Source organism: Lepidochelys kempii, chromosome 1 (assembly GCF_965140265.1).
Source record: "Lepidochelys kempii isolate rLepKem1 chromosome 1, rLepKem1.hap2, whole genome shotgun sequence".
Classification (NCBI taxonomy): domain Eukaryota; kingdom Metazoa; phylum Chordata; order Testudines; family Cheloniidae; genus Lepidochelys; species Lepidochelys kempii.
This window is the reverse complement of record NC_133256.1, coordinates 273,009,211-273,036,037: the sequence shown is the minus strand read 5'-3', so window position 1 is coordinate 273,036,037 and position 26,827 is coordinate 273,009,211. Positions and strand designations below refer to the sequence as shown.

The following is a 26,827-nucleotide window of genomic DNA, read 5'->3' as shown; positions in this document are numbered from 1 at the left end:
TGATTATTACATGGCAATAGCTTAGAGTTTAAATGAGAAATCAAATTGATTAGCATATAATTAGAGATAAACAAGCAGGCTCATATAAAATCTAACTAGCATTATCTGTTCAGATAAGTAGGGCTCAAACTGAGCTTTCCATTTATAAACATAAATTGGACTTAGAAAGCTGAAAATTGCACTATCCTCAGTGATATGATTCAACATATTTGATACTCTGTCATTGTGTAGTGACATTTAGAGGCACTGAATACCAATATGTACTATGACAAAGCTATTTTTGCACTGTTCTTTCAATATGAGATATGATCAGTCTGCTGAACTTTACATTTGTGACTCAAGCTAAAGCCTTTCTCCTATTATTATAATAAGAAAAAGCTTGATGGCTTAATGGATAAAGTGCTGACCTTTCTCAGTCCACATTCTAAGCACTACCCCCCAAGGAATGGTAGTCCACATTGCAAAAGCAGAACACACAATTCCATACTATCAGCAATTACTATACTGTGGAGACTGAAAACTAACCTAGCATTGAATATGCATATTATACATTCATAAGACTACTTTATTGCAATAAGGCTGCTGATTTTTGTCATATGGTTTTATATAACATAGCATTGTTTCTAATCGCCACATTTACTTTAATAACTCAGATCATCACTTTGAATTTTGCCTTATTTTAGTGTAGAATTTTCATTTTGATTTGAAGAGAAACTTGCAGTTAGTCTGTGCAGCTAGCTGTGGGCTCAGTCTTGCAAGGTTTTGTGCATGCTGGCCCTGATGCAGTAAAGCAGTTAAGCATATTATTTGACTTTAAGCACATTAATAGTCCTATTGGTTCCAACAAGACTACTCATATGCTTAAAGTTGAATATGGGCTTAAATGCATTGCTTAATCAGGACCAGACTGCTCAGCAAGTTGTAGAATCAAGCCTTAGCTATATATGAGCTGAGATATTTTTGTTTGTTGTGTGCACACGCATAAAACACAGAAAAAATGAAAATTGCAGCTTCCCCAAAACAGCAACAAAAAAAGCCAGAACTTTCCTAATGGACCCTGTCTGTAGTTATTCTCCAATTAGCGTATGCTGAAAACATGGCATGGTAATCAAAGTAGGTACAGATAAAAGAAAAGTCAAGGATTCTCTTTTGGGGGTCAAGTTGGCATGCTCAATGAAATGAAAATGTGTAGTTGGTGCCACTATTGACTGGAGGATGTTTGAGTGAACAGGTTCAGCTCAAAACCTATGCACCAATTAAGTCCTACTTAAGTCTATTTTAAATGGGCGGTAAGTGGTATAGGCTTTGGGCTGGCCTGCTGCAGAAGAGCAAAATTCATCCTTTACCCATCCTGTGTTAATATATTTTCTGAGACAAATGCTTTCAAAATGAACTGCACAGTTTTCAGTCTGGGAGTGGGGACACTACTTCTATAAAGACTGGCTTCATCATAAATCACTGCTAATGGCAAAATAGAATTTCTATCAAGTGGCAAGCAGAGTTGGCTCCAACTGAGTGACGTTCGATTATAGATCTCAAGTGTGTTATTTCATTCCGCAAAGCAAGTTAGTGAAGCAAAGAGAACCTGGCAGACTTAGGACTTTAAATGGAATCCATTTTGTATCCATATATTCGCAGAAACTGGACTTGGCCATTGAAGTTTAAACCAATTTAAGAGACATTTGATCAGATAATACTAGAAATGCAGTTGAAGATATTCCCACAGACAGTGTTCCTATAATCTGCTTATTTGGTTTAAATACATTTAGTTTTTTCCTTGTAACTAAGTGAGAAAAAGAAAACACTTGTTGAAAATATCTTAAATCTCGTTTATAGTATCAAACCTCTTATAAAGTGTGTGTATACAAAATAATTAATATATTTTAAAATCCTAGCTTCATTCAACTACCTGCTCCCTCCTAGGGTTTGTAAACCCATTTATGGGGGCTCTAAACCAAGGAGGGAAGATGGGCCCTAATTTTACTTTGTTTAGCTGGAACAATTGAATAGTTAAAATTAACCTAACCTTTTTGTTAAATGTTAGTGATACCTGATGGGAAGTTCGGGGGCCCACTATTATTAAGTTAACAATTTTGTTTGTGAAGGCAGGTGTCATATTGATGCTCAAGATGCCATCTTTTGTTATGAATAACCTAACCAATTATCACCCAATCTTTAACCTATCATCTTTTGAAGACGGTTATTGGGAAATAATTATTGGAGAAATTCTACTTGCAGCTTGATCATAGAGGCAGTTTGGCCCAGTGGCAGGGCACAAGACTGGGACTTTGGGTTCTATTCACAACTGGCTGTGTCACCTTAGAGAAGTCATTCTTCATCTCTGTGCCTGTTTCCTCTCATTCCCCTTTTCTGTTTTATCTATTCCATCTGTAAGCTCCTCAGGTCATAGACCATCTTTTGCGATGGGTACGTCTTACACTCAAACTGGAGGTGTAATTTTGAGCTTGGACAGATGTGCTTGTGGCAGCTTTGATCAAACTAGTGCACTAAAAACAGACATATTACTGTGGTGGCATGAACAGTGAGACAGACTAGCTGCCTGAGTACCTACAGTCCTAGGCAGCATTATATTCGGAATGGCGAGCCCATCCTGCCACCTGCACCACTGGGGCCACACTCCTATTGTTAATGCACTAACTCAAAGATAGCATGCCTACATCTCTCCCAAATGAAAATTATCTCTCCTGTTTGAGTGTAGATGTACCCGACATATCTGTGCATTGGTAGAGGCCTCTAGGTGGGACTGTAATACAAATAACAATTTTGATCACTTTATTAATTTTATTATAGATTAGTTGGTAGATATGGATCTGATACTAGAGTTTTGGAGAGGGTGTCTGTGGGTGATGATTGTCTGTGATTGATAATCTTCTAACACTGAATATTGCTAAAGTGTTCATGTGATTTTGTTATGTCTATTAGTATGTGTCAATACCTTACACCATGAGTCTGTGTGGATTCACCTGTGTAGTTTTGTAACAATGGACTGGGCTTGTATTTCAATCTAAGAAATCTAAACATGAGTTAACTGGTGCTCTCTCTTCCTCTCCCAGAGTACTTATCTGGGGCTTCAGAGAATTCTATCTTCACTGGGGCAGTTAAGTGCTAGATTTTGATCTCCAGCATCATCCATATGGAAATGACACTCACGTCTCATTCAGATCTACATCTTATTTTCATCACACCAGATCCTGCCGTTTCTTCTAGAACTTTACAGAGGTTGAGATTTGGATGGGAATTAACTACTCGTGTTCATTCAAGAGAAGGCGGGAACAATAGTGACGGTGAGGGAAAGGATTTAGATGAATGGGAGTGGATCATCAGTGCCCCTTCAACTGAAGATGTTATGCACAGCATTTGCCAACACAATATGCTGTCTTGAGATCATTCTGGATGCATCACTTCTCCTAGATCAGCTCATAAAGGCTCTGGCACAAAGTGCCTTTTCAATCTGTTTTACCTTTGACTGTTTCTCTCGAATGCAGAACTTGCCACAGTGATCAAAGATAGATTACTGAAATGAGATTTACTTGGGGTCACCCTTGTAAAGGGATTCAGAAGTGCAGCTAGTACAGCATACAGTGGCTCATCTTTTAGGTTGTGTGAATGGCTATGAGCATAACAAAAATGCTTCGTGCTCTGCACTACCTATCTGCTTACTTCAAGGTGCCATTCATAGCTATGGTAATGATCCCTCCGTAAAGCATGAACTATACTCTCAGCTAGGCAATCTCAGAGACTGATCATCTCTCTCTCAAATCATGCTTGAGATGTGATTTGGTTGGGCATTCTCATTGTCAATTCTTGGGTTAATCTCCCACTAGTCAGTGACTAAACAGTCTCAGTGGAGGGCTTAGAATTTTGACTCCTGGTTCCTTAGCAGTCCTCCAGATCTAAAGACTGGGAGCTAATAACTTCAGCATTTTCTTGCAATCTACACTCAGTTTCTCCCTTACTCCTTATTCAAGCAAAACTCTCAGTGAAGCAAGTGGAAGCTTAGATATGTGAAGACTTCAGAACTTAGAACTCTGAATACCCAACAAAAAGTGAAATATTTTCATTAGCTGTATGGAAAAAATAGTTGTAGATACACATAACTAGATATGGAAAATAATGTTGATGCATTTTATTCTGAGAGGAGAAAATAGTACCCAAAGAATTATTTTTTTTAAATTTTGCTTGGAAATTAATAACTTTGAGGAATGGATTATGTGTTTTCTTTTCACAGAGTTAATTTTGGGATGCTCTTATCCAGTCACCTACATGCTCGTATCCAGTAGGGTCAGTGTAAACTGGTCTTTCTCTAGGGTTCAAAAAAGAACTAGATAAGTTTGTGGAGGATAGGTCCATCAATGGCTATTAGCCAGGATGGGCAGGGATGGTGTCCCTAGCCTCTGTTTGCCAGAAGCTGGGAATGGACGACAGGGGATGGATCACTTGATGATTACCTGTTCTGTTCATTCCCTCTGGGGCACCTGGTATTGACCACTGTCGGAAGACAGGATACTGGTCTAGATGGACCATTGGCCTGACCCAGTATGGCCATTCTTATATTCCTATGGTGTAGACTAAAAATAAAATCTCAGAATTGTCTGTCATAATAATAGTTTGACCTTTTGGAAACCCACAGCATTTGCTTTTGAAAGTGATGAAGCAAAATATCTGTACATTCAACATTGATCGATCCATTTATATTGTTTGAGTTTTGAGAGTCATACAGCACAGACACAGGTCACTCCAAGTTGTGCAACCCTTTTTAATTCAGAGCACTGACCTGCCAATTTTGATCTGTTTTTCTGCCGTGTCACTTCAGGGAGCGGTTAAAGCAATCAACGGTTGAGCTGATATTTTAAATTATATGTCATAGTAAAATAAAAGTAAAGATGTATTCACTATCCATAAGACATCTACAGAGGTCTTTAAACCATCTTTAAGGGTTTTTTTCCCCATCATTGGCATTTAAGGGGGAGATTTTCAAATTCATAAGCGGCAGGTAAGCATCCAATCCTCATTTCAATGTAAATTGGGCACCTAACCTCCACTTTTATATGAAACACTTAAAGAGAATTCGACTGCACAAGGAAATGTACATTAGTTGAATCCTGTTCTGTTTCAACCATTCATAACTGGAGTGGGGAGAAGCAAAAGAAGCCAACTGCAGCTATAACTCCGAGTCCTTCATCAACAATTTCCAAATTGCTGAGTGTAGAGCAACTATTGAAACAACATGTGTCATCCATGGAGCTTCTACTCCAAACTGTAATGACAGATTAATGTCACTGTCAGGTACTTGGCAATGGAATAAAAGACCCTATAGTAAGGGGGTGAGGCCTTCCTCAGAGACTGATGGGGAGGAACCCCACCCACTCCTTGGTGGGTGGAGCCAGGACAACCATGCCTGCCCCGCCAGAAGCAGAGGGTCAGGACTGGAAATATAAAAGGCGGGCCCTGCAGCTCAGTTGGGCTGGAGCCGCTGAAGGAGACAAATATTTCCCACCTCTGCTGGAGCAGGAGCCTGAAGAGGACCTCTGCAGCACTGAGGACTCACCAGAACTGCCAGATGACCAAGACGCTGAAGAGCTACTGGGAATGCTGCTGGCGGTGTGCCCCAGGGAGATGGAGGATGACCCCGAGATACAGGCACACATTGAGAGGAGTGTAGGAAGTAGCCCAGGAATACCCTACTATAGCCCAGTTTTGTTGTTGTCAGCGAATTTTGGCTGGATCCCTGCTGATCTGGTGGAGTTGGGTGAGTCCTGGTCCCTCTAACCCCTGCTGCCATCCCCACCCCTGAGGTGGCAGCCTCCCCACCTTAGGCCAGGAGGCCTGCATTTGTCTGCCATCTGTCAGAGCCAGGGCGTGAGACTGTTTGGTGCTCTGCCCTGCCTGAGGGCCCAAGCTGGTTAGACTGCTTGTTTCTCTGTCCTGCTTGAAGCCAGAGCCCTGGACTACTTGCTGCCTAGTTCTTCTTAAAGGCCTCAGAGATTGCTAATTCCCTGGTAACCATTGTCATATCAAGGCCCCGAGAGTGAGGGGGTGTGGTCTCCCTCTGAGACTGATGGGAGGGATAGCCCCATACACCTACAGCCCTAAGGTACAATGTCTGGTGTTTAAAACTCAATGATCTATTGTATTTATGATAGCTGAGTTTTACTGATACAACCCCTTTAATAAAGCATTAATAATATTCTGATATCTTAAGAAAACTTTCTCTGTTTCTGAAATTCCTTGCCATTCTTAGTGAAGATAGTAGATAGCTGCATGAAATCCACTAGTGTATTATTTTCTAGTTTTACAGAGCTTCCTGTTAGGCCTTTGATATCACTTCCTCAGAAGGCAAACACGGAATGAAAAGAGAAACATTGACAACTCCCTACACCAAGTAGTGAAGATGCAAAGAGTTTCCATTCAATAATTTATATTCTTTTATATAACCTAGCACTGCACATGACCTCTTTTGCAGGTTTAGGAATGGCTGTGCTTTTGTCCAATACACTTAAGTGCTGGGCTTAATTATCTGAGTGTATCATGGAGATATGAGTGTTCAGTTGTGAGTTCTAAACCATATTACATTTGCACTTTCCTTCCAGGGGCCAAGATCATAGGAGGGGATGGCAGTTTCATTTTATGAAGTCAAACTATATGACAAGAAGCATTGCCTTCCTCCCCATAAAGACTGCTGTCTCCTTTTCTGTTCCTGGATTGGAGAAGTGAGAGCCCAGGAAAAGAGCTTGCATTTTCCCCTTTTGCAAATGCTCCGTAGTATTATACGTAAAGAGTGGTTACACTGAAAGCACTGTACGTAGGTAGGAATTCCATCCCTCAAATGTAAAGGGAAAAATTGCTGGACTGAAATAATGGAATATGTGTAGTATTGTATCACTACATAGAACAAAATAGGGTTTGCTCTCCTACATAGTACTAAAAGCTCCCTGCCTTTCAACCATGACTAGCTGTATATTTTTGAGGATACCATTATGTTCCATGCACTTTCCTGCTGTTAAAAGTTATACCAAAATGCTGACTAGTACAGCTTTGTCCCTCTTTCCTTAGTTGTTTGCAGTGTTACTGGAGCCTGGTCCCAGGATATGAGAGAGAGACACGGGGGTGAGGTAATATATTTTATTGGACCAACTTTTGTCTCTTTCACCAACAGAAATTGGTCCAATAAAATATTACCTCACGCACCTTGTCCCTCTTTCCTTATTAGGTTTGCCTTAGTTCAGTAGTTGTGTTCATCAAGTTCACGGCAATGACTCGCTGAACTATTGAACACACTGTTTCAGGTGACCCCATACAATTTCTATGGGGCTGGTATCTCTCATCAGTAAATGTGGAAAAAAATAGCTAATACACGACCAATATAGAATTGGACAATATAATTTTGGAGGCAATTTGGGTTTTGTATACATGTGCTATGGGTAACAAAACTCACTTAAGATGATTGTACTTAATCTTGCAAATATATTACAGCATGATACTATCAATGCATTGCCTTTCTCCTTACATCTGCAATTCTCAACACACAGTCTTCATAACAGAAAAATATGTTAATCTCTCACAATGTAACTGGGCGTATTGTCCAATTAAGACCAGACTGGGGAGATTTGGGGGCCAGACTAGCTTGCACAAGCAATTCTGCTGCAGACAAAGACCCAAGGAAGGACAGTGGCAGCCACATAGATAGCAAGTAGTCCCAGGGTTCCAGGAGTCTGGAAAAACTCTAGGCTGATGTTCCATATAAGCTTAAATCAGGAGCCTTGTAACGTAGAGAAGGACAGGACTCCCCATGCTCAGACAACCAGATCAGATTCTAGGCATGAGTAGAGCACATAACCTGCCTGATCCCTCATTGTGGTAAAGGGAATATTCTGGTAGGAAGGCAAATGTCTATGAGCCTGTCCCACAGCCAAAATCAAAATCAAACCCATTCCTCAAAATCAGCCCTCTAAGCATTTTAATACTGGCTGCAGGTGCCAATAGCAGGACATTACTGTGCTACAATTATTATATGCACTAGAGTCTCATCCATGTAGAACTTCTCTGTTTAAATTAATGTTTGTTCTGATCCATCCTTTTCCCTTTATTCATGCCCCCAAATTAAAATGCAGTGCATATTAGACAAAAGGCAGAAAAACAGCTTGTACATAACATAGTTGTGCTGTTTTGTGTTGAAACCATACAAAGTCATGGTAGGGGTTATGCTGGGAGCTAAGCAGAGACACTTTTCACTTATTGCTAATGTCAACTTTGAAAAAAAATCAGAATTAAAGGAGTTCTTTTGTGAGAAACATTGTCTGTACAAATTGGTCACCACAGATTCCTTTTCTGTCAAAGTCCTGGTCTACACTAGGACTTTAGGTACAATTTAGCAGCATTAAATCGATGTAAACCTGCACCCGTCCACACAATGAAGCCCTTTATTTTGACTTAAAGGGCTCTTAAAATCGATTTCCTTACTCCACCCCTGACAAGTGGATTAGCGCTTAAATCGGCCTTGCCAGCTTGAATTTGGGGTACTGTGGACACAATTCAACGGTATTGGCCTCCGGTAGCTATCCCAGAGTCCTCCATTGTGACCGCTCTGGACAGCACTCTCAACTCAGATGCACTGGCCAGGTAGACAGGAAAAGAACCGCGAACTTTTGAATCTCATTTCCTGTTTGGCCAGCGTGGCAAGCTGCAGGTGACCATGCAGAGCTCATCAGCACAGGTGACCATGATGGAGTCCCAGAATCGCAAAAGAGCTCCAGCATGGACCGAACGGGAGGTACGGGATCCGATCGCTGTTTGGGGAGAGGAATCCGTGCTATCAGAACTCCGTTCCAGTTTTCGAAATGCCAAAACCTTTGTCAAAATCTCCCAGGGCATGAAGGACAGAGGCCATAACAGGGACCCGAAGCAGTGCCGCGTGAAACTTAAGGAGCTGAGACAAGCCTACCAGAAAACCAGAGAGGCGAACGGCTGCTCCGGGTCAGAGCCCCAAACATGCCGCTTCTATGATGAGCTGCATGCCATTTTAGGGGGTTCAGCCACCACTACCCCAGCTGTGTTATTTGACTCCTTCAATGGAGATGGAGGCAACACGGAAGCAGGTTTTGGGACGAAGAAGAAGATGAGGAGGAGGAGGAGGTTGTAGATAGCTCACAGCAAGCAAGCAGAGAAACCGGTTTTCCCGACAGCCAGGAACTGTTTCTCACCCTGGACCTGGAGCCAGTACCCCCTGAACCCACCCAAGGCTGCTTCCTGGACCCGGCAGGCGGAGAAGGGACCTCTGGTGAGTGTACCTTTTAAAATACTATACATGGTATAAAAGCAAGCATGTGAAAGGATTACTTTGCCCTGGCATTCGCGGCTCTCCTGGATGTACTCCCAAAGCCTTTGCAAAAGGTTTCTGGGGAGGGCAGCCTTATTACGTCCTTCATGGTAGGACACTTTACCACTCCAGGCCAGTAACACGTACTCGGGAATCATTGTAGAACAAAGCATTGCAGTGTATGTTTGCTGGCATTCAAACAACATCCGTTCTTTATATCTCTGTGTTATCCTCAGGAGAGTGAGATATAATTCATGGTCATCTGGTTGAAATAGAGTGCTTTTCTTCAGGGGACACTCAGAGGAGCCCATTTCTGCTGGCTGTTTGCTTGTGGCTAAACAGAAATGTTCCCCGCTATTAGCCACGGGGAGGGGGGAAGGTTGAGGGGGTAGCCACGCGGTGGGGGGAGGCAAAATTCGACCATATAACGAAAGCACTCACTCTTTGTGTGTGTGGTTTTCGGGAAAAAAAAGGGGGGGGTGAGAAAACCTGGATTTGTGCTGGAAATGGCCCACCTTGATTATCATACACATTGTAAAGAGAGTGGTCACTTTGGATGGGCTATTACCAGCAGGAGAGTGAGTCTGTGGGGGGGCGGAGGGTGAGAAAACCTGGATTTGTGCTGGAAATGGCCCAACTTGATTATCATACACATTGTAAGGAGAGTGATCACTTTAGATAAGCTATTCCCAGCAGGAGAGTGGGGCAGGAGGAGGTATTGTTTCATGATCTTTGTGTATATAATGTCTTCTGCAGTTTCCACAGTATGCATCTGACGAAGTGAGCTGTAGCTCATGAAAGCTTATGCTCAAATAAATTGGTTAGTCTCTAAGGTGCCACAAGTACTCCTTTTCTTTTTGTTAACAGCAAGGTTTACCCTGAAAGAGTGTAGCCACTGTTTTATAAAATGTGTCTTTTTAAATACCGCTGTCCCTTTTTTTCTCTCCACCAGCTGCATGTGTTTCAATGACCAAAAGATCTTCTCCTTCCCAGAGGCTAGTGAAGATTAGAAAGAAAAAAAAAAACACACTCGAGATGAAATGTTCTCCGAGCTCATGCTGTCCTCCCACACTGACAGAGCACAGACGAATGCGTGGAGGCAAATAATGTCAGAGTGCAGGAAAGCACAAAATGACCGGGAGGAGAGGTGGCAGGCTGAAGAGAGTAAGTGGCGGGCTGAAGACAGAGCTGAAGCTCAAATGTGGCGGCAGCGTGATGAGAGGAGGCAGGATTCAATGCTGAGGCTGCTGCAGGACCAAACCAGTATGCTCCAGTGTATGGTTGAACTGCAGCAAAGGCAGCTGGAGCACAGACTGCCACTACAGCCCCTGTGTAACCAACCGCCCTCCTCCGCAAGTTCCATAGCCTCCACACCCAGATGCCCAAGAACGCGGTGGGGGGGCCACCGGCCAACCAGCCACTCCGCCACAGAGGATTGCCTAAAAAAAAGAAGGCTGGCATTCAATAAATTTTAAAGTTGTAAACTTTTAAAGTGCTGTGTGGCATTTTCCTTCCCTCCTCCACCACCCCTCCTGGGCTACCTTGGTAGTCATCCCCCTATTTGTGTGAGGAATGAATAAAGAATGTATGAATGTGAAGCAACAATGACTTTATTGCCTCTGCAAGTGGTGATCGAAGGGAGGAGGGGAGGGTGGTTAGCTTACAGGAAAGTAGAGTGAACCAAGGGGCGGGGGGTTTCATCAAGGAGAAACAAACAGAACTTTCACACCGTAGCTTTTTTCACACCTGGCCAGTCATGAAACTGGTTGTCAAAGCTTCTCTGATGCGTACCGCGCCCTCCTGTGCTCTTCTAACTGCCCTGGTGTCTGGCTGCGCGTAACCATCAGCCAGGCGATTTGCCTCAACCTCCCACCCCGCCATAAACGTCTCCCCCTTACTCTCACAGATATTGTGGAGCACACAGCAAGCAGTAATAACAGTGGGAATATTGGTTTTGCTGAGGTCTAAGTGAGTCAGTAAACTGCGCCAGCGCGCCTTTAAACATCCAAATGCACATTCTACCACCATTCTGCACTTGCTCAGCCTGTAGTTGAACAGTTCCTGACTACTGTCCAGGCTGCCTGTGTACGGCTTCATGAGTCATGGCATTAAGGGGGTAGGCTGGGTCCCCAAGGATACATATAGGCATTTCAACATCCCCAACAGTTATTTTCTGGTCTGGGAATAAAGTTCCTTCCTGCAGCTTTTGAAACAGACCAGAGTTCCTGAAAATGCGAGCGTCATGTACCTTTCCCGGCCATCCCACGTTGATGTTGGTGAAACGTCCCTTGTGATCCACCAGAGCTTGCAGCACTATTGAAAAGTACCCCTTGCGGTTTATGTACTCGCAGGCTTGGTGCTCCGGTGCCAAGATAGGGATATGGGTTCCATCTATGGCCCCACCACAGTTAGGGAATCCCATTGCAGCAAAGCCATCCACTATGACCTGCACATTTCCCAGGGTCACTACCCTCGATATCAGCAGATCTTTGATTGCGTGGGCTACTTGAATCACAGCAGCCCCAACAGTATATTTGCCCACTCCAAATTGATTCCCAACTGACCGGTAGCTGTCTGGCGTTGCAAGCTTCCACAGGGCTATCGCCACTCACTTCTCAACCGTGAGGGCTGCTCTCATCTTGGTATTCATGCGCTTCAGGGCAGGGGAAAACAAGTCACAAAGTTCCATGAAAGTGCGCTTACGGACGCGAAAGTTTCGCAGCCACTGGGAATCGTCCCAGACCTGCAACACTATGCGGTCCCACCAGTCTGTGCTTGTTTCCCGAGCCCAGAATCGGCGTTCCACAGCATGAACCTGCCCCATTAGCACCATGATGCATGCATTGGCAGGGTCCATGCTTTCAGAGAAATCTGTGTCCATGTCCTGATCACTCACATGACCGCGCTGACGTCGCCTCCTCGCCCGGTATCGCTTTGCCAGGTTCTGGTGCTGCATATACTGCTGGATAATGCGTGTGGTGTTGAATGTGCTCCTAATTGCCAAAGTGAGCTGAGCGGCCTCCATGCTTGCCTTGGTATGGCGTCCGCACAGAAAAAAGGCGCGGAACGATTGTCTGCCATTGCTCTGATGGAGGGAGGGGCGACTGACGACATGGCTTACAGGGTTGGCTTCAGGGAGCTAAAATCAACAAAGGGGGTGGCTTTACATCAAGGAGTATTTCAGGCAGGACTTCACAGAGGGTTCCAATAAGAAATGGTGCACCTAAGTTATTGTTCTTATTGGAACAAGGAGGTTAGTCTGGCCTCTGATTGATACATGGCTAGATTTACCTCGCTGCACCTTCCCTGTGAGTGACTGCAGTGTGACCTAGAGGAATGAGTCCTCTAGATAGGGGAGGAGGCAAATGAGTACAAAACAAATCTGGTCTATTTCTTGTTTTGATACACTCCTTCTATCTTTTACATCTTTGGCTGGCAGCAGACGGTGCAGAAGGACTGCATGCTATCCACATCTCATGGCTGCTCGGCAGAAGATGGTGCAATAGGACTGCTAGCAATCCGTATCGCCTGCCTGCTCACCATAAGACGGTTCAATAGGACTGACTGCAGGACTAAAGAGAATGACCTGGTCAAGTCACTCCAAATTTAGTCCCTGTGCCCATGGCTGCCCAGGCGCTCGTGGCCGACGTGGCCAGGAGCACCTCGGACATGACGATGACAGCTACCAGTCGTACTGTACCATCTGCTGCCACAAGGCAAGGGGTTGCTGCTACTGTGTAGCAATGCCGTACCGCATCTGCCAGCACCCAGGAGACATACAGTGACGGTTACCTGAGCGGGCTCCATGCTTGCTGTGGTATGGCATCTGCACAGGTAACTCAGGAAAAAAGGCGCAAAACAATTGTCTTCCCTTGCTTTCATGGAGGGAGGGAACAGGGGCCTGACAATATGTACCCAGAACCACCCATGACAATGTTTTAGCCCCATCAGAGTGCTCCATTGTGACTGCTCTGGACAGCACTCTCAGCTCAGATGCACAATTGTTTGCCGTTGCTCTGACCCAGGGAGGGGCGACTGAGGACACGGCTTACAGGGTTGGCTTCAGGGAGCTAAAATCAACAAAGGAGGTGGCTTTACATCAAGGAGTATTTCAGGCAGGACTTCACGGAGGGTTCCAATAAGAAATGGTGCACCTAAGTTATTTGTCTTATTGGAACAAGGAGGTTAGTTTGGCCTCTGATTGATACCTGGCTAGATTTACCTCGCTGCACCTTCTCTGTGAGTGACTACAGTGTGACCTAGAGGAATGAGTCCCCTAGACAGGGGAGGGGGGGAAGCAAATGAGTACAAAACAAATCTGGTCTATTTCTTGTTTTGATCCTCTCCATCTATCTTTTACATCTTTGGCTGGCAGCAGACTTTGCAGAAGGACTGCATGCCATCCACATCTCATGGCTGCTCGGCAGAAGATGGTACAGTACGACTGCTAGCCATCCTCATCTCTTGCCTTCCCGGCAGAAGATGGTACAGTACGACTGCTAGCAATCCGTATCGCCTGCCTGCTCACCATAAGACGGTTCAATAGGACTGATTGCAGGACTAAAGAGAATGACCTGGTCAAGTCACTCCAAATTTAGTCCCTGCGCCCATGTCTGCCCAGGCGCTCGTGGCCGACGTGGCCAGGAGCACCTCGGACACGACGATGAGGGCTACCAGTCGTATTGCACCGTCTGCTGCCACAAGGCAAGGGGTTGCTGCTACTGTGTAGCAATGCCATACCGCGTCTGCCAGCACCCAGGAGACATACGGTGACGGTTACCTGAGCGGGCTCCATGCTTGCAGTGGTATGGCGTCTGCACGGTAACTCAGGAAAAAAGGCGCGAAACGATTGTCTGCCCTTGCTTTTACGGAGGGAGGGAGGGAACAGGGGCCTGACAATATGTACCCAGAACCATCCGCGACAATGTTTTAGCCCCATCAGGCATTGGGATCTCAACCCAGAATTCCAATGGGCAGCGGAGACTGCGGGAACTGTGGGATAGCTATCCACAGTGCATCGCTCCGGAAGTCAACTCTAGCCTCGGTACTGTGGAAGCACTCCGCCGAGTTAATGCACTTAATGCACTTAGAGCATTTTCTGTGGGGACACACACACTCGAATATATAAAACCGATTTCTAAAAAACCGACTCCTATAAATTCGACCTTATTCCGTAGTGTAGACATACCCAAAGTGTAATAAAGTTATTTGCTTGTGTTAACATTTACCTGAATTGTATTCATACTTTCAATAAAGAGTTAACTTTACACTTGTACCTTTTGACTTTGAGAAAGGAGTTCAGACAACAGCACAAATACTAACTGAAGTGACTTATGTGGTAGGCTCACACTGCTGATGGAGCTTATGGACAGAGATACATTCAGCACTTCTTCTGAGCCTGCCTATATATGTGCTTACTGTCCTCAATCTTAAATTGAGATTCACTATCATATCCCATTATAGTCCCAAGTATATCAGGGATCCAGGCTAGCGACTCCCATTGCATGATTGTGGTCTAATTGGGTCAGCTCTAATAGTGCTACATAAAAATAAGCTTTACCAATATTTTATTAAACGGATTAACATTCATTGAGAATAGGTCACAGACAGTATATATTTTGTTAACTCTTGGCAGAATGTTATACATACAGAAAGAGGCTTCAATGTAAGAATAAATCCTGGGAAAATTTCTCTCTCTCACTTAGGCTTTATGATGGTAAATGATTTAGAGACTTTTGTAAAGATGCCAAGACATGAAATAAAAGTAGCTTAGACGTGAGAATTTAGATTGACTGGAATGTCAAGGAAAATAGAATTCCAAATGCCAGTGCTTTCAAATCCATGTTCTGTTTTAAGGAAAACATCAGTATAATATAAGAAACATTATAATAACTATATGACTAATGAAACTTTCATCTTGATTGGAGAGACAACACAGTTTACCAGTGGAAAGTATGGTAAAGGTACTGATTTTCAAAACTGTCATACGGTAAATTCTATAATCATTTTAATTTAGTTAATTGAATCCAAAACTATTCAACTTCTAAAAATAAAATAGTCTACATTTTGAAAAATAGTTATTTTGGATGCCAAATTTGAGACACCTTAAAGAGAGCTAATTTTCAGAGAATTTGTGATCAACGCTTTCTGAAAAATCAGTCACTCTTTTTCTTCTTACGTCACACTATCAAATGGCTGAACTTTTTTTGTTAAAACTACATGCATGTGTACACGCACCCCAGAAAAGGTTTAGCCTAGGATCACTGTTTTGCACCTACAAATACTTTGGCAATTCAAATTTGTCGCCCCCCCCCCCCACCACCAAAAAAATTAATTACACTCAAGACTAGGAATTCTAATCCCTTTCTTTTGGAGGGGGCAGAAATGGACGAGGTTGTAGATACAAAACAAAATTGGAATTTCTTAGGGATGTTCATCCATCAAGAGAGAAAACAGGATTGTATGGTGTGATGTGGTCTAATATAAAGATTTTATTGGTATGCATTTGGAATGGCTGGATAAAATGTTCATATTATACTATGCTATCTTGTATTCTCTACATGACAGATATTTAACACTTTTACAAGATCAAAGGCCCTAATTATCAACTGTTTGAGGAAGGGACCACATAAATATTATGACTTGTACAGCACTCAAGCATATTGCTGGGACTTAAAATATCAAATTGAATAGATCCATATTTTATCAAAGATTTGAGATTCTAAACGTTGGGGCAGATTCTAATCCAATGTAATTCTGCATAGCTCCATTTACTTCAGTGTAGTTTCACTTACTTACATAATTTGAGGGCACGGGTCAGTGTTTTTCTCTGTTGAGTAATGAAACAGGTTTATTAAGATTTTTTTTTAATGGACAAGAGTTCTTAGATGCGCTTAATTGTTCACACTGATAAGTCAATTATATACTCATGAAATAGGGGCAGTGTAAGGCAGACATACTTCAGAGAGTTGTCAAAGCTTCTCACCATAGCTCTGTCAATGCACTCAAGTCCTAAATCGTAATACCCTGAGTCCATTAGTGCCAGATCTTATTATAAAGTGTTCAATATCACTACAGGGGATAGAAGAGATACGAAATTCTTGAGGCAGTGCTGTCTAGTGGATAGACTCCTGGACTGGGGCTTAGGAGACTTGAACTCTATTCCCACTGGCTTCAGGCCTGCTGGGTGACTATGGCATGTCATTTCACCTCCATGGCTCAGTTTCCACAACTTTAAAATGGGGATGATACTGACCTCCTTTCTAAACTATACCTACCTCACTTTGATATCCGGTAATGAAAAGCACTATACAACACCTAGTTATTATTAGAAAGTTAGATATAAGCCTGTTTGTTAGACTGGGATAGAATTTTGGTTTTGACTTTTGATACCCTTATATCCTTACTAAAATGTGTGAACAAAGAGCAAAGATACTGAATGTTACATTTCCCACAACCAGATGGGGTTTATTGTACAATGAGAAAAGATAACGGATAGAGTTAAAAGTGTTGCTGTACAAAGTGGGAGTTTAATATACGGGCATACACTGGAAGGCTGCCTGACTCCTCTCAAGCCAAGGTCAAGCAACCAGTTAGGAGGGGCAAGGAGGTATGGGGGAGAAGGTATAAGAAACACTAAAAGTCAAAGAAAGGCCTGGCTTTGGCCAGAACACAACCTCACTCCTTACCTCTCCTATGGGATACAAAAGAGGTAGTATCAAGACCCCAGATTGACAACCCTCCAAAATGGAACAAGACCATAAATTGTAAGGGGTGGGACCAGGGGGTGTGCACTGCAGGTAGATCTGGACCTGCTAAGAAGGAGAAGGTGGGAATACAGAACAGGAACACTGGGGAAAGGCTCCGAGGCATCACAGCTACGGATATGCTAGCTTGAAATTAGCCCCAATAAATATCTCATTGCCTGCACTTTGGACTTCTCATCTTCTGCTTTCTGTCTGCATGACAAGAACCAGGGGAGTGGGTAAAAGGAAAGCCCCTAACATTCAACCAGGCCACTGAGTGGCAACAAGTCTATTTCACAGCTGCTATTCTAAAATTGGTGGGAGGCACCACTTTAAAATTCAGTAATTTTTTGTAATGCTGCAAGAACTTCAGAATGCCATCACTACTGCATAAATTGCAATCATTTAATATTTCCCTAATTGAATGCTTGAAAGTTATGGAACATTCCAATAGTGGTAAGAAATTAACTAACTATGTCTTGTATTATATTAGCTGTTTGGGGGTCTGACACCCATGAAACTTGTTTGACTTTAATGGAGTTGCTCCTGATTTGCACTGGTGCAAGAAAAATTATACTATGGCTCTTTATCTTTGAAGGGGGAGACATGCTATGAGCTAACCACCTCATCTGTATGCTCAGATTCCACAGCATAAAGTGATCGCTTTTGCCAAAGGAAGTTCTGTAATGTTGCCTATCTTCTGAAATGTAATTGAATATATCTGATATAGTGTTTGTGTAGTATACAAAATGACATAGTAGAAGTGTGTCTCTCCTTGAATGCAATGTTTACACATTTTCAAGCATTATTAAAATCTCATGCTTAGTCCCGACATACTTCATAAAAATGAAAGAGAGAGAGAGAGAGAGAGAGAGAGAGAGAGAGTTTTATTTTAAATCAGAATATTACTGTTTTAAAAGGCCCTCTAATGCTAATGAATATTATGTGGAATTATTTGGTATTTTTAAACAAAAAATTAATATAGAAGCTCAATTATAATTAAACCCAGATCATTATAAAATGCAGAACAAAAGGAGATACATAAAAGTAACCATTTTATGGGAATTAACAGAAAAGGCCAAGGAAATTAAATATGAAGCATCATCCATGCTTTTCAACACCATGCTTTTTCAACACCATGACATTCAAGAAGATGATATTTATTTTTTTCAGAAAAGTAAAGAAATGGTAAAGAAATGGTAACTATGCAAAAATGAGAATATTATATTGTGGTTACCAGCCCTAAAGACTTTTTGATTGAAGTGAAAAATAACTGATCAGTTTGCTATGGTAATTTAGAACGATAAGATTAGCATAGTGAATATAATTCAATCTATAACAGCTGGATCAGTCTGAAATGCATTAAGAGCCAACCCAATCAACTGGTTTTACTTCAAAAAGAAATCAGTATGCAATCAGGATAGTCAAAAAAAAGTGTCACAGGTTTAAATTTAACCAGGTTTCTTCTTAAGAACAAGAGAGAGAGCTCCTAATTCCAATACTGAAATTGAGTAGCATAGTTAATGTATACAAGAGAGGTTCTTTGTTTGAGAAGGACATTCTTAATTATGATCAACATGTTTGCATTTTAAATCAAAGATTTTTTTTGTAGAATTCAAATTATGAGACCCAACACATCCTCTATCATTTTAACCGGCAGTAATGACTGCATCAACTATTTTACTGTCATTGAGCAGAAATGACAAAAGCCTAATGAATTCTTGAGTTTTCATAAACTTCAAGAAATATTTCTGGTTTGCAATATTAGTACAAGTTTACAAACCTTCTTGTTGTTTAATTTAAACTTTTAAATTTTTGTTTCATGATTGAATCAGGTTTCAAAGTGTTTCTAGCTAGAGAGAAATCTGGGTTATATATTAGGGACAGGAAAAATCGGCTGTGGTCATGTAATTAAAAAGACTCTCATCATGTGCAAAAGGATTGCACTTTAATTTAGCATTTCTTAACTTGAGTGTTTGACTTTGCAACCTTAACATTCTTTTAACACAGAGTGGGGCTTTTTGTTTGTGCGTTTTTATGTACAACGGTATATTTACTGTGTCATATCCTCAACTGCTGTAAATAGACATTACTCCATTGCAGTCAATTAAGCTATGCCAATTAATATAATCTGGGGATAGAGCCCACTTTACAGAGTATACAACATAGGAAAAAGCTGGTATAAGTGCATGACTCTGTCTTTTTTGGAATTTCTCTCTCCCCCTCTCTCTCTCTTCCTCTCCTCCGCACTCCTGACTCCCATGGTCCCTTCAACATAGAATGCAAGCCCAACTTGGAAAGTGGAAACCTTTACATAATCACCATGTATATGTACCGTTTCTGTCTACAACACTAAGTTATTATTGGTATTATAGTGGTGTTTGGACACCACAATTAAGATCAGGACCCCACTGTGCTAAGTGACATATAAACACATACTAAGAGTCCCTACACAGAAAGTTTATAATTTAAATGGAAAACAGTCAAAGCAAGCATTGTTGTCATTTGATACATGGGTAACTGAGCAACAGAGAGATTAACTGACTTGTCCAAAGTCACATATGAAGACAATGGAAGACTTGAGAATTGAACCCACATTTCCTGCACCCTAGTCCAGTGCCTTAACTGCAAGATCAAGCAACCCTCTCAAGTGTCTAGGTTCTGTCAGATCACCAGTATTTCACCGGACTGTCCTTCTCCCTTCTGGGAGGGACAAATGTCACCTTAGAAGGGGCTGGTGGTTGATCAGATTGTCAGAAGAATGCCCTTCACCTAGAGTCTTGGTCTGAGGGAGGGCACACACACACACTTTCCTCTGCTCATCTCCAGAACATGCATGGAGATCACACATAGGTAGGGCCAGGGGAGTGGCGTGTGTGCCTCACTCTAGTCACCAAGTGGCTAATTTAGAGGAGTGAGGAAACTCATTGGCTCCAATAATCTCCACACCTCCATTTGTTTAATCATTCCTGAACATGCAGCAGTCATTTTCCCTGCTAAAACTGATGTGCCCTAGAATTACTCTGTTTGTCAGTGCTGGCTGTTTCCAGACTTGCTGTGGGTCTAATCAGATCATCTCTGGAATCAGGAACAAATGTGTCCCTCTGGAAAAGACTGACAGGATGTCCAGTGGGTTCCCCCCCCCCCTCTCACACACACACACACACACCCCTTCCTCCCAGGAACCTAAAGCCTGGTAGGTGAGGATAATAAGGATAAAGGATTTCTTTAAAAAATAAATAGAGGGGAGCGGGAAATAGATGCCTGTAAATATAGTATCACTGTGAGCTGTCAATGTCCAGTGATGGTAAGAGGCTTAAAGGAGCCAGGTCCCTGGGGTAAACGCAAGCATGGAGGGACTAAACCCTGTTAAGACTGTGGGGTGAAGAGGGACCTTAAGTCTGCACAGTCTGAGCTCGCCTCATCTGTATTCTCACTCCTCCTAACAGTGAGAGAGTGGTGGGATGTAGCAGTGGGCTAAATCATAAAATCAGAAGTGGTGGTTTGGTTAGGGGGACCAACCCTCATTCCTTAGTCAGATCCCATGTGGCCATTTAACCCTGCACTGTACCAAGTTAAAGCCTGATAGTTCAGGAAGAGGTCAACCAGCAGCCCTTAAAATTAAAGTTAGTAAAGTTGTGATCTTACTGCTTTAAAGACCTTCATTCTCCTGAGTGTCATCTTCCATTCCCTTTCCCCATGCTGTCGGAGTGGTAGTAAAGTTAACATGTAAACTTTGCTACTTTTCTATGGAGTCTTAATAAATCTTGAGGACAGTTAATGACTGACAAATGTTAATTCGTACATATCCTAACAAGATGTTTCTTATTCAGTGGAAATCAGGATAAACACCTACTTTATCAGGAGTCACGGGCATTGTGGGCTTGTATTCAAGCACCCTCTGGTATTATGCTGGCCATAATCACTTATTGAAACCATCTGGAATAATTTCAATATCAAATAGATTAGCAGTAGCGTCTTTCCTCTGTTCACTTCTTTGTTTCTGACCTTCAGGTTAAAACAAAGTAAAGCAGCTTAGATATTGCTTGCCAGTTTCCAAGTATCATTCAGCATTTCTTTGAATCATTTACCATGTTTAAATAAGAAAGTAAAACACTAGTGCTTGAAACATCCTATCTTCATTTTAATTAGTACAGTCATCAAATTGAATGGCAAAGAAGCTACTATCTACACAACAGGTAAGACAAAACGAAATATGAAATCAGATACTATTTCATTTGTAAATCTGTACTGAAGTTTATCGACAATTAAATGCAGTACACTGTCATAATTAAAATTTTCAAGTGATTTACCTTCACATCATACTAATACTGAGTGTTAACAGAGGAGGTTTTGGAACAAATTGATCAACTAAACATAATAAGTCACCAGGACCAGACAGTATTCACCCAAGAGTTCTGAAGGAACTGAAATATGAAATGCAGAACTAACAAGTGCCTAAATCAGCCCCTCTACCAGATGACTGGAGGATAGCTAATGTAACAATGATTTTTGAAAAAAGACTCCAGAGGTGAACCTGGAAATTACAGGCTGCTAAGCCTACATTCAGTAACAGGCAAAGAATTATCAGACACATTAATGAACACAATACCACTATAAAAATCCAAGGTATGCCCACACTTTGAATACTATGTGCAGTTCTGGTCACCCTATCTCCGAAAAGATATATTATCATTGGAAAAAAGTACAGAGAAGGACAACAAAAATTATAAGGGGCATGGAACATCTTCCATATGAGGAAAGATTAAAAAGACTGGGACTGTTTCAGCTTGGAAAAGAGATGACTAAGGAGAGATATTACAGAGGTCTATAAAATCATGACTGGTGTGGAGAAAGTGAACAAGGAAGTGTTATTTACCCCTTCACATAACACAAGAACCAGGGGTTACCCAATGAATTTATTAGGAGGCAGGTTTAAAACAAACAAAATGAAGTACTTCTTCATACAACACTCAGTCTACCTGTGGAACTCATTGCCAGGGGATGTTGGGAAAGTCAAAAGTATAAGTGGGTTCAAAAAAGAAGTTCATAGATGATGGCTAATGATGGATCTAAGATGGTCAGGGATGCAACCCCATGCTCCTGTATCTCTAAGCCTCTGACTTCTGGAAGCTGGGACTGTATGACAGGAGACAGACCACTCAAAATTGCTCTGTTCTGTTCATTCCCCCTGAAGCATCTGGCACTAGCCACATTAGAAGACAGGATTACAGGGCTAGATGGACTATTGGTCTGACCCAGCATTAAGCTTCTTATGTTCTTAATATAAATCTTTCCTCCACCTCTGCTAAATTTGATCTTACTAGAACTTATACACAGTTCCACCAAGCTATGAAGGACAAACTCAAAGTGTAGTTATCAATGGTTTGCTGTGAAACTGGGAGGACGTATCTAGTGAGGGTCTCACAGGGTCCAGTATAAAATCTACTGATGACACCAAGCTGAAAAGGATTGTGAGCACTTTGGAAGACAAGAGGAGAATTCAAAATGACCTTGATAAATTGGAGAATTGGTCTGAAATCAACAGGTGAAATTCAATAAACACAAGCACAAGAAGTAATTGGCATAATCTGCAGCAAAGGGAGATTCAGGATGGATATTAGGGAAAACTTTCTAACTATAAGGATAGTTGAGTACTAGAATAGTTTACCAAAAGTGTATGTGTAATCCCCCTGTGATGGGGTGTGCTCCCCACACTGGTCCTGCAAGAGCTGAATTAGGCCAGGTGGGCCCAACCAGCTAATCAGGCTGCACAGAGAGGACATTTAGGCTGAAGGCAGATATTCAAAGAGAAGCTCACCTGTGAGGGACAGGTGAGGCTTCTACAAAAGACCGGATATTGGAAGCAGAAGGGGCTGCAGGGAAGGAGTCTGTAGTCACTCCTGGGGAAAGGGGATATTGTTTGGGGGGGGGCGCTGCAGAGACAATTTGGGTAATGTTACTCTCTGAAAAGAGGGAGTAAAGAGACTGGCAAACCCAGAGGAGAAGGGAGGGCCAGGAGGTATAGAAGCAACTCAGGGAAAGGCAGCAAGGACTTCGGATGTTGTGTAGAGGGTCCCTGAGCTGGAACCTGGAGTAGGGGGTGGGCCTGGGTTCCCCTGCCAGTCACTATGGGAATGGCACTGTGAGGCAGTAAAGTGGAAGACTACCTGAGACCGCTGAAGAGCAGGAACCTTGATGCACTTCCCTTTTCCCCTCCCCCCAGAAGGGGAAACCACAATGGTGACCTGTCCAGATGGCTGAGTCACAAAGAGGACAGCTGCGGCTCCTGAGGGTGAGAGAGGGGCTGCAGAGGAGAAGCTGAACAGGTGTAGCCATTGGAAGGAGTGTAGTTGTGACCAAGCTAATCCCCAGAATTACGGGGTGGCACCCAGGAGGTGGCACCATCCAGCAGTGAGTAGAGCAACCGGTCATACCCCCTCATTGGAAATCTTTAAGAACAGGTTAGACAAACACCTCTCAGGGATGGTCTAGATATACTTGGTCCTGCCTCAGCACTGAGCGGTGGTCTAGATGACCTCCCTTCCACACCTACATTTCTAGGATTCTCTTATTGCTATTGAGAGGAGCATTAAAAATATGACATTAAGTTAGTAATTCTTTGAAACAAAAGAATTGTCAATTGCTAGAACAATCTACAATAAAACGCACTATTGATATCATATGTTGGATGATTCCACTATATCAAAAGACGCTTGGAGCCTTCAGAAAAACAATGGTTTGGATAAGCAGACTGTGATGCATGGTCCATTACTATTGGAACACGACTTATTTTATTAACTAAGATGTAGTTAATCAGAGTTCAGATAAATTTAATATTGAAGAACCTTTAATATTACACTTAGATATCCACAAAATGCTTTATAAAGAATGAGATTAATTTCATGGTGGTACAATCACAGCTTGAACAAAAATGGCGGCACCTACATGCTCAACTGTGGATACTTGTCTATTTCATTGATGGGAGAAATATACATCTGGCACCATGGGAATGGAACGGCCTCAGTTTTTCCAAAAGTATCTCAACCATTTAAGTTTCACCACGCCAACTACTGTACATCACCGTAGAGGGGCAAAATGGTTTATTTTAAAATCTCATCTAAAACATTGATCAATCACTGCAGCATTCCTTCTCCCTTTTCCATATAGTTTGCTTAACTTTATTTCAATATGTGTCAATAGGGCAAATTTTCGTATAGGAATCTAAAGATGAGTGCTACAAAGTGAGTCTTACAGACACCTGTAACATGAACAAATCAATGTTTTCTGGAAATCACCACAACGTATTTAATGATTGAAACAGAACACATTATGTATACAGTTTCAAAAATGTGTGTCCTCATTCTGGCATGTAGCAAGGTTTAATTACTATGGTCAGAAAAGTAGCCATGAAAATTAATAGCTCTGTACAAACAAAATCTGGCTAACCTACATTTAATTTCAAAAGGAGCCATTAATTTAGATGTGCTGCAGCAGGTTTAAAAGAAGTGTAACTGCGTCAAGTGTCTAATGCTGGTGGTGTGTCACCTGCCTGTGACAACTTTCACAGTAATGCTTAGATTAGACATATAGCCCTGAGCTAACTCTCATACACTTTAATATAAACATAACAGCCAAAGGATACTGTGGCCAAGTTTAATATATTTGAATAAAAATGTTACACACGTAGCACAGGGTGCAGACTCACAAATTGAATGGGTCATTTTCTTACGCAGCGGTGGGATATGCATAATTAGACCTACCTTTCAGACTTCATTAGGTTTTTTTATTTTTCTTAGTGATCTTACAATAGTTGGAGAATTTCGATTAGTCACGTCTAAATTAAGACCCAGTCTTTGGCTTCCTTTTCCACGTGTTGCTGTTTATAGACTTCAAGTCATGTAGAGGTATATACCAACAAGGACGATCACAGATGGGCTCCCAGAACTAGAGAAGAGCATGCTGGAAAGGAATGGAAGGAATAAAACAGGAAAAAAGATGAAATCTTTTGTATTTGAATCAAATACAGAGTAATATATTGCTGACAAACTGAAAGAGAGTTTAACAAAAATGCATAGACTGCAAAGTTATTTTCTGGGCATAATTGCTTTTCCCCTTTGAAGTTCTCTTTTATCAACTCTCTTTTGTCCATGACTAAAATCCTTTTGTGCATAAATTTTGAACAACACTGAAGGGATGACACAAACCAGTTAACTATTCACCTTGCCTTTATGCTGTTTGGGAATTCTAGGCCACTGGTAGTATTGAGAGCAGTGCAATAGAAATCATGTAGTCAAGATTCCCTCTCATCCCAAAGAACAGTCCTCTAGAATTAAAAGATCCCACAAGAGGACTTGTGCTAAGACTGGCTTAAGCTCTTAGAAGCTTTTAAGGTCAGGCTTGACAAAGCCCTGGCTGGGATGATTTAGTTGGGGATTGGTCCTGCTTTGAGCAGGGGGTTGGACTAGATGACCTCCTGAGGTCCCTTCCAACCCTGATATTCTATGATTCTATGATTCTTAGCATAATCAGCTGTGCTTGACAGAATGATTTTAAAGAGGGAGTTTTGTACATGGAGTGGAGTTAGGTTACTCACTGTGCAAATCTACTGGAGTTTGGCATATTATTTTTTTCGAACAGGTAGTGTGAAAACATGTTCCCATAACTGTAATATATTTGTTATATACACTCTACAGATAGGACAATAGCATGGTCTAATGCAGCATTTTTCAAATGCGGCCACCAGAGGCGTTTTGTGTGGCCAGACCTTCTGGGTATTGATTGAGAAAGCAAAGCATAGCCCCCTCCTCCTCCCTCCCTGTTGCTCCTGGATGTGCCACCCTGCACCACCTCTGGAGACAGGTGGGCTTCAGCCCTGGCGTGGTTGGGTGGCAGGCTCAGGTGATGGGACTTAAGGAGCCTGGCTGCATGGACCAGGGCTCCAGCCATGGGGCTTTGGGTACCAACACTGGGCTCAAGCTGCAGTGTTTCGGGCACTGATCCCCCAGCTCTGGCCACGCGGCCCCATCCTTCAGCCACGCAGTTTCAGGCTCCAACCCCTGGTCATGCGGTGGCGGACTCCAATCCCCAGCTCTGGCCATGCGGCGCCAAATCTTGGTGGTGGCCGCTGACCCCCAACTGTGCGCTCCGACCCCCAACCCTGGCCACTGGATGCGACCCCTGGGCTCTGGTGGGTGCTGGCCCTGGGCACCGATCTCTGACCAGACGGCAGCAGGTGCCAGCCCCTGGTGCTGATCACTAGTCCAGGCAGGGTGGCAGCAGGCACTGATCCCCAGCCGCAGCTACTGACCTCCAGGCCCAACTGCCAGTGGTGGGTGCTGATCCCTAGCCTTGGCTGCTGACTACGGCTGCCAACCCCTGGTCCTGGCCATTTGGTAGGAGCCAGATCTGGGTGCAGATCTCTGATGCTGGCCACATGGCAGAGGGTGCAGATCCCTGGGAGCGGGTGCAGATCCCCACCTGCCTGGAGGCAGGCTCCAAGCCCCAGCTCTGGATGCCTACCCTGGGCACTGGCCATGCAGCAGCAGCCGCTGGCCCAGGAACTGATCCCCACCTCTGGCCACTGACCACGGTTGCTGACTCCTGGCCCCAGCCATTTGGCAGCAGGTGCCAGACCCAGGTGAAGATCCCTGATCCCAGCCACGCAGTAGCAGCTGCAGACCCCCGGCGGCAGGTGCCGAACCCCAGCCATGTGGTGATGGGCTCTGACCCCTGGATGCTGACC

At 42.9% G+C, this 26,827-nt stretch overlaps 1 long non-coding RNA gene across 1 annotated transcript in view; it reads right to left on the bottom strand.

The window, feature by feature from the left end:
- Window positions 1–20,787, bottom strand: part of LOC140906683 (uncharacterized) — a 137,036-nt gene extending 116,249 nt beyond the window's left edge. Inside the window, exon 1 of the long non-coding RNA XR_012157204.1 lies at window positions 20,731–20,787. This is a non-coding gene — a long non-coding RNA (uncharacterized lncRNA). The remainder of the gene's footprint in view (window positions 1–20,730) is intronic.
- Between the last annotated feature and the right edge of the window lie 6,040 nt (window positions 20,788–26,827).